The sequence below is a fragment of the Anolis sagrei genome, chromosome 1 (genome assembly GCF_037176765.1).
Source record: "Anolis sagrei isolate rAnoSag1 chromosome 1, rAnoSag1.mat, whole genome shotgun sequence".
In the NCBI taxonomy this organism is placed as follows: domain Eukaryota; kingdom Metazoa; phylum Chordata; class Lepidosauria; order Squamata; family Dactyloidae; genus Anolis; species Anolis sagrei.
This window is the reverse complement of record NC_090021.1, coordinates 271,450,950-271,470,992: the sequence shown is the minus strand read 5'-3', so window position 1 is coordinate 271,470,992 and position 20,043 is coordinate 271,450,950.

Here is a 20,043-nt window from a genome sequence, read left to right as displayed (position 1 = left end):
CCCCTGAGCTGGGATGCAGAAACCAAATGTGAACCCATCTAGCAGGTATCTGACTGCAGGTTTATCAGGATAAAGTTTTAACCATTGGCTAAGGTGTTGTAACTTAATTGGACTGGGCCCCTTTTGGAAGGGGGGGCTGGGAGATGTTTTTTTTCTGATAAACTGGTTGTCTCTTGGGTTTGTCCTGGCTGGCCTGTCCCTAACACAGTTTTTTGCGGAGTGGTTTCCCAAACAGATGGTACAGGAATGTAGGAACTTCCAATTTTTTTGGGAGCAGGCTCCTTGAGCCGCATATTCCCAACACATGGCTCATTGGTGTTGTGACTGTTGTTGCGGGGTCACTTGCCAAAAGGACTGCCCGCTCCTGGTGTTTTGAGTGGTGTGGCCGCTATCGGCCTTATCGTCATGAGCCAGCTTTGATGGGGACATTACCTCCATCCAAAGCTGCTTATCTATAAGGTACCAACAAATGGTGGGGTAGCATGAGGCTTTGGAGCGGAACCGCTTATTGTATTGAAGCCAAGCGTTCCCTGGGAAATTGACATAAGCCCCGTAAATAATGTTTTGATATCGAAATAAGGATTTGGCTCAATATGGATGGGCTTCGGAAATAACAGGCCAGCCAGTTATCCCAGATTTGTTCAACTCTATGCTTTTTTTCAGTTTTTCTTTATTCTCATAATCAAGGTCATTTTTTCTTTTTTGTCCAGTTCCCTAAAATATAGGGGGAAAATGTCTATGTATTCATTTTTTAAGAATTTTATCAATGGTCTTTTGGGCCAGGTGGGAGCCTAGTGAGCTGGATGCCGATGAAGTTGACGGCAGTGGCCACTTGTCCATGCCCCAGTATTGATTGGCCTCCTCGGCAGTAGCCATTGGAGGGGCCATCGGGGCCTGTGGTGTTGGTTGTGGGTCATCCACTTTAGGAGTGTCAACTTTTCTTTCAGTTGTATTTTGACTATTTAAGCTATTTGTTGTGTGACTGACGGGATTGTGATCCCAAGGCCAAGTAGTTGTTGTGTTGGTGCCCATTGATGTTGTTGACTTACCCGCAGATGATGCAGATGGTAGGGCCTGCGATGGCGTTGACACAGGGACAACTCTTGGCAGTGACAGTTGTATCGCTGGCTCTGGCTGAGGTGGGTATTGAGGCTTCGTGGGTATGGGCTGGACTCTTGGTACCTTGGCGGGCGCAGCAGCTGCCTCTACTTGGTTTTGGATCCTAGCATTTTGATCGGCTTCTAAAAAAGAAACACGAGAGATAAGGGTTTAAATATAGCGGCCTTACTTGAATTGCGTGCTGGTCGAGGGCCAGCAGTCGGGATAACAAAGCCCCTTTCTTTTTCTATTTATTTACTTTGCTTGTATACCGCAGTTTCTCAGCCCGTAGGCGACTCAACGCGGTTCACAACAAGAGCAAAAAGTCAATCATAACAACATACAATTTAAAAACCATTAACAGCATAGTATACAAAGTAATGACACATCAATAACAACACATTAACGTCTCGTAACTAGAGTCGTGATCCAATTGGTCATCCATAATTCCGTTCCTATATTCATCGTATTCATTGTACTGTTTATCTGAATGCCTGTTCAAACAGCCAGGTTTTTAGTTTTCTTCGAAACACCATTAACGAAGGAGCTGATCTAATGTCCATGGGAAGGGCGTTCCACAGCCGAGGGGCCACCACAGAGAAGGCCCTGTCAATCGTCCCCACCAGCCGTGCTCGTGATGCAGGCGGGATCGAGAGCAGGGCCTCCCCAGAAGATCTTAGAGTTCTGGTGGGTTCATAGGCAGAGATACGTTCAGATAGGTAGCCTGGGCCAGAACTGTTTAGGGCTTTATAGGCCAATGCCAGCACTTTGATTGAGCCTGGTAGCAAATCGGCAGCCAGTGGAGCTGGTGCAGCAGAGGAGTTGTATGCTGCCTGCACTCCACTCCTGTTAGTATCATGGCTGCCGAGCATTGGACTAGTTGGAGCTTCCGAGCTGTCTTCAAAGGCAGCCCCACGTAGAAAGTGTTGCAGTAGTCTAAACGGGACGTAACCAGAGCGTGGACTACCGTGGCCAAGTCAGACTTCCCAAGGTACGGGCGCAGCTGGCGCACAAGCTTTAACTGTGCGAATGCTCCCCTGGTCACCGCTGAAACCTGGGGTTCCAGGCTCAGCGATGTCTCGAGCTAAGAGTGCATTAAGCTCTTCGCTCGAAACCCCCTCATCTTCGGATGATGAAACGTTGGGGGGCGGAGGGCGCTTTGGTGGTGCCTTCTTCACAAGCTCCTTGCCCTTTGGTCCACTGATATTCTTCTTTGGTGGCATCCTGTGAGGGGATAAGCAGCCGAAATAGGAAGTGAGTGTCATGTTATTGATATTTATAACTTAGCACAATTGTTGTATAGATAACAGTTATTATTATTGCATAATATTGGTATTATTATTATAATTTTTAACTTATTTATTCATTTTATTTGCTATTATTAATATTATTATCATTTGGCTTTGATTTGTAACTAGGGTGAAAGCTGGAGCTAACTATGGAAGCTCTCACTGTTCTTAAGATTGGAATCTGAGACCTTTTGGTCAACAATTTCAGCATCTCGGTGCTTTAACCATCATGCCACCGGGGGCTCCGAAGTGGTATTTGAGCCAGCCGGTGGTTTAAGTGGCTTTGTCCAAATTGGCCATTAGAGAAAATGGCCATTAGAGAGTATTTTGATGGATATAGCTCATTTATCTCTCTCTCTCTCTCTAAATGTATTATCGTTATTATTGATAAAGCACCAATATAATATAGTAATAAAGCCATATTAACAAAGGCCCTAGCACTCTAAAATCGGTGCCAGCCCCAGCAGGGTCAAAATGGCCACTGGCCTGGACAGGCCCAAGATGGCCACCAACATCAGGCCATGCAGCCAAGATGGTGAACTTGGATGGGCTGAGATCGAGTAAACATGAGGCCCTGCGTCTTTGTAAGCTGGCTCAGGTTGGCCAATCCAAACAGTTAAGCCCCATCGTGGCCTCCTCGGCCACACGGAGGCAGGAAAGCAGAAGGCCGCTTGTCCAAGCACAGCCCAGGCCATTGCAGGCCCGAGGCATGTGGGGACCCGCTGTACCACCCCTGGCCTGACGAGCCCAAATCCGCATGGCAAACTGCTGTGTCATTGATTTAGGATTGTCTGTGCGCCCTCATCTTTCTCTGAAAACCCTATCCTAGTTTACCCTACCTTGATCATGCCCAGCATTTTAAATTTTAAATTTTAACTATTACATTTGGCCCGGCCATACTTTTTAAACGCTGTGTGTTATTGATATTGTTATTGTTTATTGCTTATTGCAGGCCGGTAGCCAGGATTTTGTTTCGGGGGGGGGGGCTAAATTATTTTCAGGGGGGTTTCGAGGGGGGCTGAGTTTCGGGGGGGGGGGGGCTGAGTCTGAGTGAAAGAGGGTCTACCCTAGCAAACCTTTTGTATCATTACCCCAATACCCCCATGCATATGGGATATATTGAATATGGTGATCAGATCATGATATGAATAAAGATAACAGTTTAGATAATGCACCAGTAAGGCCTTTTCGCGAACCACCATGAGAATTTCGGGGGGGTAGTGGGGTACAAATAAAGTATTATTATTATTATTATTATTATTATTATTATTATTTGACCCAAAGACTTTAAGCTGTGCATGCCATAGAACATAGATGTGCATGTCATAGAACATAGATAGTATTTGCTCCAAAGGACTTTAAGCTGTATTTGCCCCAGAGACTATAGCTGTACATTAGGCCTGGGTAACAACGGAAAAATTTGTTTCTAAAATCGATTTGTATTTGGGGGTTTTTTTTGTTTCGATATTTAAAATAATTACAAAATTTTCCTTTTAAAAAGTTCGATATTTACGAAATTTCGTAAATGGTAAAAATTAACGAATCGATTTCCGAAACAATAATGAATCAATTCGTTAATGGCGGACGCGACCGCGAAATACGCTAAAAAACCTCCAAAACCTTCTGAAGCTTCCCTCTCCCTCTGTTGTTGACTGTTGGTGTGATATTATAATTTTTTTTCACTAATTAAACCATAAAACTGGCCCAGACATGCGGAAATAATAACGAAACGACCTCAAAACAATAACGAAACGAATACAATATCGAAATACGAAGCATTTACAAAACGTTTTTGAAAATTCGTTTTTTAAAATAATTGCTCCAGAATGTTTCGTTATCGTTTTGTAATTGAAAAAATTAACGAATTATTAACGAATTACGAATTAACGAAACGAAACCGCCCAGCCCTACTGTACATGCTTCATAGGGCTATAGATTTTTATTTGCCTCATAGACCAGAGCAGTATTTGCCTCATAGATTATAGAATCATAGAATCAAAGAGTTGGAAGAGACCTCATGGGCCATCCAGTCCAACCCCCTGCCAGTCAGTCAGGAAGTTCTTCCTCATGTTCAGATGGAATCTCCTCTCTTGTAGTTTGAAGCCATTGTTCCGCGTCCTAGTCTCCAGGGAAGCAGAAAACAAGCTTGCTCCCTCCTCCCGTGGCTTCCTCTCACATATTTATACATGGCTATCATATCCCCTCTCAGCCTTCTCTTCTTCAGGCTAAATATGCCCAGCTCCTTAAGCCGCTCCTCATAGGGCTTGTTCTCCAGACCTTTTATCATTTTAGTCACTCTCCTCTGGACACATTCCAGCTTGTCAATATCTCTCTTGAATTGTGGTGCCCAGAATTGGACACAATATTCCAGGTGTGGTCTAACCAAAGCAGAATAGAGGGGTAGCATGACTTCCCTAGATCTAGACACTATGCTCCTATTGATGCAGGCCAAAATCCCATTGGCTTTTTTTGCCGCCACATCACATTGTTGGCTCATGTTTAACTTGTTGTCCACGAGGACTCCAAGATCTTTTTCACACGTACTGCTCTCGAGCCAGGCATCCCCCATTCTGTATCTTTGCATTTCGTTTTTCCTGCCAAAGTGGAGTATCTTGCATTTGTCACTGTTGAACTTCATTTTGTTAATTTTGGCCCATCTCTCTAATCTGTCAAGATCGTTTTGAATCCTGCTCCTGTCCTCTGGAGTATTGGCTATCCCTCCCAATTTGGTGTTGTCTGCAAACTTGATGATCCTGACTTCTAACCCTTCATCCAAGTCATTAATAAAGATGTTGAACAGGATCGGGCCCAGGACGGAACCCTGCGGCACTCCGCTCGTCACTTCTTTCCAGGATGAAGAGGAAGCATTGGTGAGCACCCTCTGGGTTCGTCCATGTACCGTTCTTTACCTCAGAGCACACACCATCATTATACCTCATAGTCTCCTGATATCTAGACTTACCCCAGAGCTTATACTTTATATCTGTACTTCACTATTCTAATCCTGTGTCATTTTAGTAATCAAACTGCGCCTTTGTACTATCTTGTTTGATTCACCTTGATTGTTTCAGTAAACTTAATTGGTTAAATTTAGTCTCGTCTCCAGAGTCTTATTTTGCGGAATTAAATTACATATAGGGCATACCGATGGTGACTGGGAATATAGCCAGACACGTATAGTTTTATTTCCATCCCCGGCGTGCCATCACTATCATCATCATCATCATCATCATCATCATCATCATCATCATTAACATATTATTAGATATGTTAGATATATATTTGAGGTTTTGGTGTTAGTGCCTGTAAAGCATCACTAGCATCTCCCCTTTGGTGGACATTTTTGAGCCTCTGTCAAATAATCTCTACAAACCAAAACAAGGAATTCATGAGAAATGCCCTTTTCTGATATTATGTTAAAGGTGTAGCTTAACAAGGTATAATTCTATTCTTATGCTATTTAACTATTAAATTGGTTTTATAGTAATTGTATATTCAATTACTTTTATTGCTTTTATAGTTATGGAGAATAGTGATAGTTCATGTTCTGTCATAGTCTTGGAAGTGACATCATGCTGAAAGGGATTAAAGTACATTCTACACTACAGGCCAATAACCTCTACTAGAAAATATGGATATAATGCTGTGTCCAATAAACAGAGTGTTAAAATTAGAAAGGCTGAAACCAATAAACAAATAGTCCCAAAATAACCCTAACAGGGTACTTCATCACACACAATAAAATTAGCGTATCTACACATTTAAGAAATGGCTACCGACATAGCACGTCACATGACACAAGCTTGTACCATGGCTTTCAGGCATTTTACCAGTTCTGAAGTGTGTTTCCCCCCTCCCCTATGCTTCCTAGATCAATTTATTTTACATTCTTTTTCAATTCTCTGCACAGAGATATGTAAAAATGCCCAGTTTAACATGTGATGGGAATCTCCCCTTGCCCACTTGTAGACATAACAATGACATCATCATGGAGAGAGACTTACCTTCTGATACAGCTATATGTATCTATAAGGAGAAATTTTAATAGTCAAAGAAAATGGGAGAGGAGACAGTGGGAGGAGAAATATCTCTCCTGTGTGATGAGAAGGCAAATGGATAATTACAAAAAAAGAAAGCGGAAAGAAGGAAACCATGAAATTGGGGTAGGAAAATCATCCATTTGTAGCTTTATGGAAAAACAACGATCCCAAACACTTAGCTTATCCCATGGGATGAAATCCAGGGTCTAGCAGAGAAACGAAATAAGCTTGTTTTTTTTCTTTATAAACATATGATGCATCTTAAATTACTAAATTATTTATATACAAATATATAGTCTTGATGGAGGAGGGAAAATATAGTCTTACTGCAGCAAGATTACATGATGCAGAAAGACAGTGGGTATAACCCAAATAAACAGAAAACTTGCAAACAAGCAAACTAACAAAGTTCGCTAAATCTTACAAGATGTAAATCTTTTTAAAGTAACTAAAATTAACTGTATGCAAAAAGATCTTGCAACAGTTTAGAGACTAAAAGAACAAAGTTGGCTTTATAAGCATTCCATGCATCTGAGGAAGTAAACTTACTCTATGAAAATGCATGCTATTTGTTATTTCAGTTAGTCTCTAAGGAACTACAAGATAAATTTGCAAAGCTATGTCTCTGAATTAAAAGATAACTGCTACTACTGTTTATTTCAATATAGCTAAATATTCTAAAGAACCTGGAATGATAACTATAACAAATTACTTTTGAGAGAAAAAAAAAACATTTTTCAATCTCTACACCAGGGATTTTTTAGAATATTCTGGGACTATTAAGTCAGTCCATGATGTAAATCAGCAATTGCACATACAATATATGACAGTAGTTCTATGTTAATGTCAACCTGCAAACCTCTGGCTAACAAAAACTTCTTTGATGAAACAAAGAAGCATTTCAGACCTTCTACAAAACTCTGGCAAAAAATCCATTTTGTTGCAGCTTGACTTTTTCCCTCTACAACTTTAAACTGTAGAGAATTTATCAGGGAAAAAACAGAGTTCTTGTGTCATTGCTGCATCTTGTAATAGGGATTCCATGGCTTTCTCTGGCTTCCACAAAGTACAGACACAGACCAGAGAGAGTATATCAATTACTTGTTTAAGTGTGAAAATCCATGAGGCCTAGAGCCTCTATCTACAGGGGAAAAATATTATGTTTTCTTATTGATGTTTATTGCTGACAGGCATGGGAAGCTTGGGAATATGTGTTTATGTGTGCATGCATGTATATATTAATGTGTGTGTGTGTGTGTGTGTATGTATAGTAGTCATGTGCTTTCAGGGCTTACCTTAATCCATTCTGTGTCCCAGCTTTCGGTGGGGGGCCCAATCCATTTCGACGGAGCCTCCCAAAATCGGGAGGTCAGATATTCATTTTCTGTTTTCGAGGCCGAAAGATCTTACTTCATTATACAAAGTAGATGTTCTTTTACCTTACTTTCAAGGCATCTAGATAGGAATTCCAACCAGAACAACCTTACACAGTGTAAGGATAACTGTCAATTAGAGAATATGATGCCACATGTTCACAGTTATTTTCAGGCTGAAATTATACAAGGATGATGCTTTCCGTGGCATGCAGATGGAAAACCAAATCATATTGATCTCACTTTATTTCTTTTCATAGACCCAAAATTATACAAGGATAATGCTTCCTATCATGCCTTCATGTTACTTTACCGCTTAGGAGTGCAGTTTAAATCACAATATGAGTGAATGCTGATTGCCCTAGGGCTGGGTAGGAATTTCCGCCTCTCCTTAAGGGAGGGAGGGTTCGACCTACCCCTTCTTGTGTGCAGGAGGCAAGGAGTTTATTCAGTTTATACATAAGTTTCCACTAGCAAGAACTACGTGATGGAGTTCACCTTTTAGTAGAGAGGAATGTTGTAAAGGCCTGGCTTGAGCAGGGCAGATTTAGTTCAACTATCTGTGAGAGGAATGTGTTAATTTTGGATGATTTGAAGAGGGGGTTTGAATCCATGATTGGCTTGAAGGGGAAAAGTAACTAGGTGGACACCTGTCACTTTCTGTGGCATGTTAAGAATCTTAAAGTAGATTTGGTAATCACCACAGCACCCCCTTTGTGCATGAAGGGTGCGCCTCTGGAATAGCTTCTTTGGATTTTGGGGCTTGAGTTGCTGGGAAGGGGGCTCCCCTTGGGGCTAGAATGGGAATTTCTCACTCTTGAAATATTATGTGGTTTGTGAGGGAGCACTCCCAAAACAACTGTCCCTAAAAAAGTCAGAAAGAGTAACCATGATAATTTGGATTATCCTCGGGGTTAGGTGCTATCCCAACAGTGGTCTATGGAGGTAGACCCATGGTTGACACCTAGCCTTGACTATACTCATCAGATGAATTTAACCCTTTCTTTTCTGCATGTTGCAGCAGTTAAATAATTAAACGCATAGACCAAAATTGGTCCTTTATACCATACTTTCTTTGTGGTACCTTTATTTTGTGATAGCAGGGGGAGACAATATCCCAGCATCGAATGCTTGAGATGGCCAGCTTTATCTGTCCAGCAATTCAACTGACCCTGCCTCCCAGGACGGGTCCCCTGATGACTTGGCAGCCCGCTGTGAAGCATTTGCTCCATTCTTTGAGGACAAAGTCGCTTTGATCCGCTCTGGCTTTGACACCATGTTAACGGCAGTCTCTGAGGATGTAACACGAGCACCTGTTTGTCCAGTTTTGATGGATTCATTTCAATCTGTTCAGCTCGAGGATGTGGACAAGATTCTTGGAGAGGTGAGAGTGACCACATGCCCCTGTCCGTCCTGGCTTGTAAAGGAAGCCAGAGGGGGTTTGGCAGAGTGGGTTAACGTGGTGGTTAATACCTCCCTTCCGGGAAGGCAACATTCCAGCGAGCTTAAAACAAGCTGTTATAAAACCGCTGTTGAAAAAACCATCACTGGACCCCACTCAATTAGTCAACTATCGGCCAGTTTCCAATTTCCCCTATTTGGGCAAAGTCCTGGAACATGTGGTCGCTTCGCAACTCCAGAAATTCTTGGTAGACACTGATTTTCTAGATCCGGCACAGTCTGGCTTTAGGCCGGGACATGGTACTGAAACAGCCTTGGTCACCTTAGTTGATGATCTTCACTGGGAGCTAGACAGGGGGAGTGTGTCCCTGTTGGTTCTGCTGGACCTCTCATTGGCCTTCAATACTGTTGACCACAGTATCCTTCTGGGATGCCTTGCGGGAATGGGCCTCAGAGGTACTGCCTTGCAGTGGCTCCAGTCCTTCCTCGAGGGTCATTCCCAGAAGGTGTTGTTAAGGGACTCCTGCTTGGCCCCATGGCCATTGTACTGTGGAGTCCTGCAGGGCTCAGTATTGTCCCCTATATATATGAAGCTGTTGGGGGAGATCATCCGGAGTTTCAGGGTACGGTGATATCTGTACGCAGATGATGTCCAACTCTGTCACTCCTTCCCACCTGCTACTAAGGAGGCTGTTCAAGTCCTGAACCGGTTCTTGGCTGCTGTAACAGACTGGATGAGGGTGAACAAAGTGAAACTAAATCCAAACAAGACAGAGGTACTCCTGGTCAGTCATAAGGCCGAACAGGGCATAGGGTTACAGTCTGTGCTTGATGGGGTTACACTCCCCCTGAAGGTGCAGGTTTGCAGCTTGGGAGTGATCCTGGACTCATCAGTGAGCCTGGAACCCCAGGTCTTGGCGGCAGCCGGGAGATCTTTTGCACAATTAAAGCTTGTGCGCCAGCTGCGCCCGTACCTTGGAAAATCTGACTTGGCCACGGTGGTCCACGCTCTGGTTACATCCTGTATTGACTACTGCGATGCTCTGGTGTTGCCTCTGAAGACTGCTCAGAAGCTGCAATTAGTCCAACGTTCAGCAGCCAGATTACTAATGGGAGCGGGGTACAGGGAGAGCACAACTCCTTTGTTGTGCCAACTCCACTGGCTGCCAATTAGCTTCCGAGCACAATTCAAAGTGCTGGTTTTAACCTACAAAGCCCTATACGGTTCCGGCCCGGTTTACTTGTCCGAATGTATTCTCCCCTATGAACCACCAAGACAATTAAAATCTTCTGGTGGGGCCCTGCTCTCGGTCTCACCACTTTCGCAATTGCGTCTGGGAGGAACAAGAGACAGGGCCTTTTCTGTGGTGGCCCCTCAGCTATGGAACTCTCTCCCAATTGAGATCAGATCAGCTCCCTCCCTCCTGTCCTTCAGGAGGCTAGTGAAATCCTGACTATGGAAGGAAGCATTCCCAGAGTAATGGCTGAAACCGGCTACAGAACAAAGTTATTGACCACACATACGGACTGAGTTGGACATGATTTTATCTTGGCGATTTGGCTTATTTGTAATTTTAATCAATATGTATTTTAACTCTAAAATTAACTAATTTATGAGGCCATAAAGAAGACTCCAGCAGAGCATTCCAGCGGGGAAGCATGCTTGGAATGCGGAAGTACTTCATCAGCATTGCAAATGGACGATGAAAGCGACAGCTCCCCTGGTGGCCAGAAAAAAGTTAAATAGCCTCTGTGTATGTCTGTATATGTTTGTATGTCAAAAATTGGCATTGAATGTTTTCCATATATGTGTACATTGTAATCCGCCCTGAGTCCCCTGTGGGGTGAGAAGGGTGGAATATAAAAGCTGTAAATAAATAAATAAATAAATAAATAAATAAACTCGTTATTATATGATGTTTTTCGATTGTACTATTAGCATTGAATCCTTGCTGTAAGTCGGTCTGAGTCCCTCTACGGAGGTTGAGAAATCGGGATATAAAAGTTTTAAATAAATAAAATAATAAATATGAACTTTGTATAGTTAGAAACTGAGACTTTAGTGTTAGAGAAATTAAACATTTCCCCATCCTTTCACTTGAATAACTATTAAAAGGCACAGCCTATCTATCTTTCTGCCCATTTTGGATGATGATACAATACTGTCTAGAAATGCAAAGCCAGTATAGTGGAATGGGCACACTTTACAGCACTGAGAGATTTTCATATAGCATAAGCTTAAGAATCTGATCCTCCCTAACATGTCTGTAATTCAGGTCCACTGCTCATTCATATAACATTTCAGAAGATACCAAGCCTATTCCTCAACATTTCCAGTTAAAAGAACCAAGTAGCAGGTGATGAAGAGCTTGGCTGTGACTCTGAGAAGTTGCTGTCAGTCAGAATAGATGATACTGAGCTAAATGTATATACATTATATCTTGGTATCTGATGCTTTCCTATTCATGTGAGTTATGAGAAGGCTGCATTACATGTCTTAGTTATATTGGCTTCTTATCCTTGCTGCTGACATTTCCCAAATCCAGAAGGTAATGAAATTGCTCTGCATATTATATTGACAGATTATGGACATTGTGTGGAGAATGTTTGACTCCCTAGATGTGTTAGACTACTACTCCACAAGTCCTTATCAGTTGAGGCTGATGGGAATTGTCTGGTGCAATATTTATGTTACCATTAAACTCAGTAAGGTTTGATTCTGAATAGACATGTATAGGCAGAATTATCCTACTCTTCACCATTTATCTATTGCCGATCAACCATGGAATAAAGAGATCACACACAAGCTATGTGTTGAAAAATAGATGACTTTATTAAAGCTTCTAATTATTTTAACTTTGTTTGAGATGTGTTATAGGAGTTTGTGGGGTGGTGGTGGAGGTGGTTGGTCTCTTTCAGACCTCTTAAGCCCCCTTGAGCAAAAACACCTGAGCCCCTGAGAGAACTCATTTTCTAAAACTTTGTTTTATCTTGAAACAGCATCTATGGTTGCACCTCAGTGATCCTAAAAACAATACTTGCAATTATGTTAAACACAGATCTGGAAAAAGGATTTAATTTGTCTGTTTCATATAGAACCAAAAAAACTTCCCAACCACAGAAATGTTTTTCCATCTTTATTATTATTCCCTGCTTCTTGATGGGGGTTTGACTGGATGGCCCACAACGTCACTTCCAACTCTATGATTCTATTATTATTATTATTATTATTATTATTATTATTATTTGAAACACAAAAAGATTAGTACATAGCAAACAATATATCTACACCGGTTGTTGTATTCGATCACACGTTGGACACTTTGCAAGTGTCTAGGACTATGTGATGTATCGGTGAATAATGTGTGTAGATCCCAGTAGGGTGGCCTTTTGCAATTGTCAGTGCCAATTGTGTTTAAGTGCAGGCCAAGGTCTTTAGGCACTGCACCCTGTGTGCCGATCACCACTGGGACCACCTTGACTGGCTTGTGCCAGAGTCTTTTGCATTTCCATCTTTAAATCTTCGTATTGTGTCAGCTTTTTTAGTTGTTTCTCTTCAATCCTGCTATCGCCTGGCATTGCAATATCAACACGATATTCTCTTTTTGTCTTTTGCACTTGAAGCAGTTTACTACTATTGACTTCCATCGATGTTGGTTCTTGACTGCCTTTCACATAATCTGCCAGTGCATGTTTCCCTTCTTCTACCATTTGTTTCACTTGCAGAAGCCTCTGCCTCCTGATTTTCTGGCAGGTAAAGTCTGTCAACATCACTACACTGGTGTAATGAGTAGTGGATTGTCATCAGTTTTCTTGATTCTCTTTCCAGATCTATTATTTATTTATTTATTTATTTATTTATTTACTTTGCTTATATACCGCTGTTCTCAGCCCGGGGGCGACTCACAGCGGTGTACAACATAGAAAGAACAAGGTTCAAAATTCAAGACACAATATAAAAATAATCCACAATCCAACATTAACCAAAAAACATCATCATCATCAAAAAAACATCATCATTACTACAAAAGCCATTCCGTGTCATCTCATCGTCCAATCCACAATCCAGTATCATTTTCCGTTGTTCCATTCCTATAGTCATTACCAATCATTGCACTTCTTGTTCAAATGCCTTCTTGAACAACCAAGTCTTCTTCTTCTTCTTCTTCTTCTTCTTCTTCTTCTTCTTATTATTATTATTATTATTATTATTAAGTATTGTTATTATTATTATTATTATTATTATTATTATTATTATTATTATTTGTAACACAAGATGAGTCCACAGCAGACAAGACACTCTGCTGGCTGTTGTGTCGGATCACACTGGGATCTGCATGCATTATTCGCCGATACATCACACAGTCCTAGACACCACCTTTACTGGCTTGTGCCAGAGTCTTTGCATTATTATTATTATTATTATTATTATTATTATTATTTGAAACACAACAAGATGAGTCCACAGCAGACACTCTGCTGGCTGTTGAATTGGATCACACGTCGGACACTTCCCAAGTGTCTAGGACTGTGTGATGTATCGGAGAATAATACGTGCAGATCCCAGTAAGGCAGCCTTCAGCAACTGGCAGATAGTAATTTTCTCAGCACCAATGGTGTTTAGGTGCAGACCAAGGTTTTTAGGCACTGCACCCATTGTTGTTGTTGTTGTTGTTGTTGTTGTTGTTGTTGTTATTGACACAAAAGCACAGTATGTCACAGCAAATGAGATCTATATGCTGGATTTCGTATCACAAAATCACAAGTCGAACACTTCCCAAGCGTCTAGGACTGTGTGATTTATTTTCGAATGATGCGAGCAGATCCAAGTAAGGTGGCCTTTTGTAGCTGACAGATCGTGATTTTGTCAATGTTTATTGTTTCCAAATGCCGGCTGAGATCTTTTGGCACGGCACCCAGTGCGCCAATGACCACTGGGACCACCTGTACTGGTTTATACCAGAGTCTTTGCAGTTCAATTTTGAGGTCTTGATAATGGCTGAGGTTTTCCTCAATGCGACTATCACCTGGTATGGCAACATCAATAATCCAGACTTTTTTTCTTTTCCACAATCATGATGTCTGGTGGATTGTGTTCCAAAATTTTGTCAGTCTGGATTTGAAATTCCCACAGTATTTTTGCATGTTCATTTTCCATGACCTTTGCAGGTTTATGATCCCACCAATTCTTTACTGCTGGCAGGTGGTACTTGTGACATAAGTTCCAGTTAATCATCTGGGCTACAGAGTTGTGTCTTTGTTTTTAGTCCGTCTGCGTGATTTTCTTGCAACAACTGAGGATATGATCCATGCTTTCATCAGCTTCTTTGCACAGTCTGCATTTTGGGTCATCCGCTGATTATTCAATCCTGGCCTTAATTGCATTGGTTCTGATGGCTTGCTCCTGGGCTGCAAGAATCAGGCCTTCTGTCTCCTTCTTCAGTGTTCCATTCATGAGCCATAACCAGGTCTTCTCCTTGTCAACTTTTCCTTCTATCTTCTCAAGGAACTGCCCATGTAAGGCTTTGTTGTGCCAGCTGTCAGCTCTGGTTTGGAGTGCAGTTTTCTTGTACTGACTCTTTGTCTGCTGTGCTCTGAGAAGTTTCCGATTATTGAATTCAATTAAAGCAGGTTCTTGGCTTTCCTTGACATATTCTGTCAGGACATGTTTTTCTTCTTCAACTGCTTGCTTGACTTGTAAAAGTCCTCTGTCCCCAGACTTTCTAGGCAGATAGAGCCGGTCAACATCACTGCAAGGATGTAATGAATTATGAATGGTTAAGAGTTTTCTTGTTTTTCTGTCCAAATTGTCCAGTTCTGCCTGTGTCCAGTTTATGATGTCAGCAGTATATCTTATGACAGGTATGGCCCAGGTGTTTATGGCCTTGATGTTATTGCCTCTATTGAGCTTTCTTTTGAGAATTTTTCTGATCCTTTGAATGTATTCTTTGCTGACCACAGTTTTCACATGTTCATGTTTGATGTTGTCCAGCTGTAGTATGCCCAGATATTTATAGGCCTCTGGCTGGTGACACTTGATGTCTTGGCCATTGGGCATATTTATGCCCTCATTTTCAATGATTTTTTCCTTCTTCAGTGCCACTGCCGAACATTTGTCCAAACCAAACTCCATGTTGATATCTGTGCTAAAGATTCAGACAGTGTTAGTCAGAGACAGGTCATCCCTATGCCTCAGGTTTGGTATCTGAAATCTTATTATCCAGAAGCTTTTGGCCTGGCAACTCCATCATAGCCTTTTGTTGTTGTTGTTGTTGTTGTTATTATTACATGAATTATTCTTGAAATGATTCAGACATTATTTCAAGTGCGTGCAGAATTTATTTATTTATTTATTTATTTACTATATTTATACCCTACTCTTCTCACCCCGAAGGTGACTCAGGGCAACTTACAAACTACAGCAAAAATTAAATGCCACATCATGCACATAACAATAAGCATACCATATAAAATTAAAACAAACAATTAAAACAGTAATACAAATTTAAAGCCTACAAAGCGTCGCATCATCATTTCCTAACTTCATAGTTTCCCCATAGTTGTTATACAAACTCCTGGGTTAGAATGATATAGTAACTAAACTCCTCTAGTCCTGCCTCAGTTTTTATAGCTGCACCCTCCTGGAGTTGGTTAGTCTGACCAGCTGGAAATGGCCTGAGGTTGCAGTCTTCCTCACGAGGAGCCCTGAAAGCAGGAGCAGAAGAGCTTGCTGGAGATGTTCCAGACTCTTCTTGCCCTCAGAATAAAGCATCTCCCCCCCCCCACCTCCAAATGGCTAAATCCCATGGTTCCTCTCTGTTGGGCTCCTTTCCTACAAATGCACTTTTATCCCTATCTCGCCCAGGGTTTTAACTTTTTTAACATTTCACACATTTGGCCCGCCCTCCGTGTCTGGTTTCAATATGCTGTATTATATTGTTGATTTTGTTATTTTTTGTATTTTGTCATGATGCATTTTGCAACTGTGTGTTTATTATGTTGTATTATTTTGGGCTTGGCCTCATATTAGCCGTATCGAGTCCCCTTTGGGGAGATGGTAACGGGTTATAAATAAAGTGTATTATTATTATTATAGCAGCCTCAGCAGCTGTCTTAGAAAAGATTGAGAAGTCCTTATTACATTCCGCTCAGCTAACAGTCCTAATAAAAGCTGCAATTATTTTGTATGACCCACTATGATGCAAACACTGAGATTACTCATGAACTGAGGATGCTTGCCATAGATGCAGGCGAAGCGTCAGGAGAAATGCCTCTAGAACATGGCTCTATAGCCTGAAAAAACCCACAAGAACCTACTCATGAACTATTTGGACTTTTAAGCATCCAGTCATTGTCTGTGGTTGTGTGAAAAACTGAAACTGGCTCCACCATGCATGAAACTTTTCTACATTGCTTCAGAGACAGAAAGGAAGCAGAGCTGAGAAGATTGCAGAGGCACATACACTTTCATTTCAAGGGAACATTATAAAAGATCTGACAATCCAGATAAGCTCCTTTTTGTAGATTGCATTCTCTCCGCGGGACATCGGAACTGCTGATAGCCATCATTTGCTCTAGTAAGCCTGTATCCTAAATTTCCAATGCTCTTGTACCTCTAACATTGTCTTTTATTCTCGCTCCATCAACTGAAACAATGCTGCTATTTTTGTGCTGTCAGAAGAACTGTGTAAATTGCATTTGTGAGGAATCTGCTTTGACATGAGAAACAGTAAACAATTTGAGACTGTTTATCCTGATGAATAAACTGATGGGGCTTTTGTTCTTTTAGCTTGTCTATCTTCCTTCCTGGAGATCTATCTCAAAAGCATCAGCTGCCAGGTTCAGATATTTCACATTGTATTATGTTGTATCCCTTACTCCTGGAAGGCTCTTTGATTTAGTTGGAGGCTTCAGAAGAATGAGAGTAGATAGATAATTTTAACAAGTTCCCCTTTCTTCTGCATGCCACCTTTCCACAGGATCATCTGGTCTTCTAGAGATTTGTTGTGAATGAGAAAGGGAAAAAGTGAGCAAGCAAGCAACTAGCCAACTAACAAATAAATAAAAGGTTGGCTCCACCTTTGTCTATGGAAGCCACGATGAACAAAAAACAATTACAACAACGAGAATTACAGTAACCTTTCAATATTGACAGGTTTTGCTTTCACAGATACAACCATCTATTCTTGCTTTACATCTACTAAAAAGTAAAAAGAACACAAGGAAATAAAACACTAATTGTTTAGCCCAACTAAGCTTATTCAGTCAACAGAATGCATTAAAGGGTTGACTGGGTTGTTGTAGGTTTTTCCGGGCTATATGGCCATGTTCTGGAGGCAATTTTTCTCCTGACGTTTCGCCTGCTTCTATGGCAAGCATCCTCAGAGGTAGTGAGGTCTGTTGGAAGTAGGAAAAATGGGTTCATATATCTGTGGAATGACCAGGGTAATGTTTCAGCTGATCACCTTGATTTGCATTCAATGGCCTGGAAGCGCCTGGGGGGAACTCTTGTTGAGAGTGAATTGATGTGCCTGATTGTTTACTCTCTGTTGTTTTGCTGTTGTAATTTTTGAGTTTTTTTAAATACTGGTTTTGTTCATCTTCATGGTTTCCTCCTTTCTGTTGAAATTGTCCACATGCTTGTGGATTTCAATGGCTTCTCTGTGTAGTCTGACATGGTGGTTGTGAGAGTGGTCCAGCACTTCTGTGTTCTCAAATAATATGCTGTGTCCAGGTTGGTTCATCAGGTGCTCTGCTATGGCTGATTTCTCTGGTTGGAGTAGTTTGCAGTGCCTTTCATGTTCCTCCATAGCAGAGTACCTGATGAACCAACATTGCCATAGATGCAGGCGAAATGTCAGGAGAAAAATTGCCTCCAGAACATGGCCATATAGCCCGGAAAAACCTACAACAACCCAATTGGATTTAGATTGAGCAAAGACATGTTCTCATTTTTTTCTTTTTGGTATAGTGTAATCAATTAGTTATTAAACTAGCTTAAATTCAATTGAATGAATTAGGTTCAACTTTGCCTATAGCAGACTTTTTCACACATCCTATTTAATGGATGCATATTGTTTCAGGACATCATAGGCTCATAGAGCAAGATAAACATATTTTCTTTTAATAAAATGTATATTCGTGAGATTGACACTGTACTGATTACTGTTGGTGTGATGACAATTTAACATTATGACTCCAATTCCAGCATTCCTTAGCAATAGTAGTAATATGATTCACAAATATTGGAACATGTGTAGGCCCATTTGGCAGATGAAATCTAAAGGAAGACATAAGAAAAGGAAAATGTGTTTTTTTCTCGATTACCTTTTTTGTATTTCAAATACAGCCATCCTTTGAGCATAGTGAATCTGGTTACTGTTTTCTTGACTTATTAACGGTTGCTTTGAAAAAAATGGTAATAGCTGAGCTTAGGTTAATGCAAAGTCTTATCTTTGAAGATAGGAAGCCTTTGAGCATCTTACAGGCACAGGTTTCTATAGAGTTTATTTCTGATGTTTGGTCAGCTGAGGTGGTCTTGAGTATATATGTATAATATATGTGTAACATATGTGTAATATTTCACTAATCTAAAGGAACAGTCAGAATAGTTTGTCCTATAGCGATATATATATATATATATATTAGGGCTGGGCGGTTTCATTTCGTTAATTCGTAATTCGTTAATAATTCGTTAATTTTTTCAATTACAAAACGATAACGTTTCGTTATTGTCTTGAGGTCGTTTTGTTATTATTTCCGCATGTCTGGGCCAGTTTTATGGTTTAATTAGTGAAAAAAAATTATAATATCATACCAACAGTCAACAACAGAGGGAGAGGGAAGCTTCAGAAGGTTTTGGAGGTTTTTTAGCATATTTCGCGGTCGCGTCCGCCATTAACTAATCGATTCGTTATTGTTTCGGAAATCGATTCGTTAATTTTTTACCATTTACGAAATTTCGTTAATATCGAACTTTTTGAAAGGAAAATTTTGTAATTATTTTAAATATCGAAACAAAAAAAAAACCCAAATACAAATCGATTTTAGAAACAAATTTTTCCGTTGTTACCCAGGCCTAATATATATATATATATATATATATATATATATATGGTTTCTTTGCAAAGGGAACAACAAATGACTTCAACAATTTCAAAGCTGTTCACAATTTGGGAATTGTTCTGCACAAAATTCACCTGTGGTTGTTTTGAGCAGAAAAAAAATGCATTTTCTGTATCGAAAATTTCAATGCAGCAATATTAATTACTGTGCAGAAAATACATTTTTCCTGTGCAGAACATGCTGATTTTTATGTAAATCAACAATTTATTTCAGTTTGTATAGAACATTTGTATTTGTAAAGGAAATGACAGTTTATGAACAGGAATAATATTTCTGCATTGAAACATTATTTCCCATGCAGGAATGGCTGTTTTCTAGGCAAAATCGCCATGTATAAATTTTATGTAGAATAATTCCAAAATACAAAACTTCTTATCAGTCCAGGATTCTTTTTGTCAGATTTTTTTTTTTTGCCATTAAAACGCCAAAGCCAAGGATGGAAGTCTAAGGATGGAACAAATATTCAAAAATGTTTTCAACTATTTTTGAATATTTGTTCCATCCTTAGACTTGTGGAAAGGGTGAGATAAAATGGAGTTTTGCTAGCAAGGCAAATGACAGGACATTGCCCCCAGTAACAATCCCCTTTAATACATCTTGCAGCTAGAACCGTTATATTTGCTGCACTTGCATTCCCTTGAAAACCTGGACTGCCCATTTTGTCTGAAAGCCTAAACCGTATTTTCAATCTTCTATATTCTGAAACTGTTTTTTTAT